This window comes from Impatiens glandulifera, unplaced genomic scaffold, assembly GCF_907164915.1.
Source record: "Impatiens glandulifera unplaced genomic scaffold, dImpGla2.1, whole genome shotgun sequence".
In the NCBI taxonomy this organism is placed as follows: Eukaryota; Viridiplantae; Streptophyta; class Magnoliopsida; order Ericales; family Balsaminaceae; genus Impatiens; species Impatiens glandulifera.
In genome coordinates, this window is record NW_025919108.1 from 40938 (window position 1) to 44512 (window position 3575).

A 3575-nucleotide genomic window follows, 5' to 3' on the forward strand; every position below is an offset into this window, starting at 1 on the left:
GACATTTATTTTTAATGGTGTAAAATTTTCATACAAATTTTATGATCAATTCATGGTCAAATTCATTTATATAAGTCATATCCTTTTCTTATTGAAAAGTGTAAAAATGTTCCATTTCTGCTTAACATTAAATTTATAATTTAAATATTTTTAAAATAATATTGTCTTGGTATGTCAAATCTCTGTGATAAATTTTGTTGCAATTTTACAAACAACTTATTATTAAATAAGTCAATGAAATGTTTTAGTCTAAAATATAATAATGATGCTAAATGATACATTTTTATTTATACATACAATCAAATATATATATATATATATATGTATATATAAATTATCATCATTATACATAATAATTAAGTTGACAATTATTTAAATTAAAAAGATAAAAATTATGGAAAAAATTATAATTATTTTAAAGAACAAACCTCTACGGGATTTAGAAAAGTAATTGTCTTTTTTTTTCAGGCTGATATTCTAAATCCCTTAATTAATGTCATCTCAAATATATATATATATATATATATATATATATATATATATATTATTATTATTATTATTATTTTCAAACTTCATCTAAACATTATTTTACAATATGGATATGGGCAAGCACGTGTAGGCTCAATCATATATATATTATTATTATTATTATTATTTTTAGTATGAAATTTAAAGTTAAATTATTATATAATTTTATAACTAAATTAAAAATATACTAAATAATTTTCAAAATTAATATGGTATATTCTAAGGAGTCTGGAATAGGAATTACCCACGTATCAAAATTGAAAAACAATTTAAACTTAAAATATAAATAATAAATTAAAATAATTTATATATTTTTAATTATAAATTAAACAAAATATCAAATAATAAACAAAAATAATATTCAATAACAATAATTTTAACATATTAAATGCCCAAATAAATAAACATCCATTAACAATAAATTTTCAAAATATAAAATAAACTTATAATGATTACATTAAATAAGAGAAAATAGTGTTTTTTTTTAAATAAAATAAAATTAATAACTGCAATAAATAAATATATATATTAATTATTTAAAACAACATTTTTTTTGGTTTGTGAATCTATGCAGAGATGTAAATATCACCTCGCCCGAAACCCGATCAAAATATTTTGGGTTTTCTCACATCCTCTCCTATCAGGGAAAAACCACATCAATCGGTTCAGTTTGAATCGATTACCGCAAGACAAGTTTAAATTTTTAAATAGTCTATATATATCAAAACGGAGTCTAAAAAAATGAAATTCTCGTATTTAAAAAATAGAAAAAGTCTATAAAAATAACGTGTTTTTATAATATTAGAAAAGAACATTTGATAAGTTGATTACTCTTCCCATATATATCATTGAAGCCATGAGAGAAGTGAAATAAATACTATAAATATTGAATTTAAATAATTTTTATTCTCCTATTTTATCTTTTTTTAAATGGTCCATGTATTTCAATAATGATAAAACTCGTTTTAGTTAAATGAAAAAGTATGACATAAAAAAAGAACGTTATTTAATAGGTTATCGAGCTCGTAAGTCTTCGAGTAGAATAACTAACTCCCCATCTGACTATATCGGGTTTTTGGAATGAATATCAAAAAACGTCATAATAATAATATTATCAATGATACATATCGGACGGCTAAATAGTTCACCCAAAATTAATTGGGATTGTAACATGTACATCATTTTTTTCGCTCCCCGTTTTTGTTTTTCGATCTTAAAACATTTTTTACCCGATCTTTAAGGGTGAATCATACATCGCAATTGGTCAGTGCCCTATGCCTTACCTTTCGCTTGAATCCCGCCGAAAAGGAGTACGAGAAATTTTGATGGTAAACTCAACTCGAGTACTTTTCTAGAAAAATGTTTTAGTCGATTACTTTTCTAAGTCACGTGACTTGCAATCCTCTCGAATCTCCTAAAAATAAGGTGAGAAAACAACTCACTTGAGAGTTGTCTCACCAAAATTGAGATGAGGAAACGAAATAGAACTTTATGTTAATGTATGTTTGACTCATTTTAAGTGTCATCACTTAGTTACTTTATTAAAAACTAAGAAATAAAACTTTTAGAAATTTTTTTTGGCCTCGTGCTTAGTTGTGTGTGGGAAAAGGCTTCGACGCTATGACCCACACGACAATCTAATTTGATAGTGTCAACTCCTAAATTATTTTTTGATTTTGATTTTGTCATTACATGTTACATAATGTAGTTTAAATTGAAATTCAAAACCTAATCGATTTTTCTTCAAAGGATTCTACTTATTCCCTAGTCTAGTCTAGGATTTAAGAGACATACTCTTTCCATTTCTAAAATGCATCAAGGTTAAGATATTTCAGAAGAAAAATATTTATTATAGTTTAAAAAAGTTCCTTGTAGTGTAGGTGATAGATAAAGTTCGAAAATTGATAAACAATTAGGCCGATTAGAAATGTCTTAAGCCTATCATCTATCCAAAAATTAAGGTTAGTATATATAAATTCAAAAGTCGTAATAAATTTTCTTCATATTTTTTTGAAAACCTATGGCACAAGTTATGGAAACCGCAAATTATATAAAATGAGGTCAAATGACCCAACTGTCCATAAACAGAATTTTTGAGTTCCTTAAAAATAATTAAGGCTTCTTAGATGAAAATGACTTAAATAATTAATTTTCTAACTTAATCAAACAAATAGGGCCTAACAAGGTTGAAGCCCACCCAAAAAAAATATATATATTTTTTTTACGGTAGAAATATTACATTATACTTAATTTCTTAAAAAAATTTAATATAATTCATTTTTTTAATCTAATTATTAAAAATGTTAAAACTTTACTTTTATATACTTATTTTTTTCAAAAGTTTCTCACTATTATTTAATCTTATACTAAATTTTTTTCAAGTCCAACCCAATTCGAAATCTTAGCTCCGTCATTACTTATACCTGAACCAAATTGGCCAATCTAAGTGCCACATGAGACTAGACCGATCCACATTAATCAACCAATTTGACTTCTTCGGTTGTATCTTTCTATTTCATTTTCTTACAAATCAATTTCATTGAATCATCCTCGATTCTCATTGAATTCAACATCAAATATTACTTTAATTCACACTAAATCAAGAATCAGAAAATTATCAAATAATTAATCAAAATTCCAGGATTGAGGCCAAACATTCTGCCAAACATGAATTCTCATCTCATTCATTTAAACTGAGTTTTAATGCCATTAACAAATTCCACATTAGATTTAGAACATGTCTGAGTTAGTTAGAAAGCTTCATTCGACTCGTAGAATATGTCGGAGCTTCACCGGAGCGATGAAGAAGTTGACCGACAAATTATCAATTTTCACAAACATGATTACAATAATAGAGATAAACATATTATAATCGACTTAAAATCATCGTATGAATTCAATTAATTAAGTATGCTAGTTTAATCAAACAAATAGGGCATTAACCCTGAACCGAGATCGGTCATTCTAAGTGTGAACGGGAGCCCTAGCCGAACTGCATCTGTCAACTATCAAAAGTCAACAAAAACCAAAATCAACCAATTTGCCTT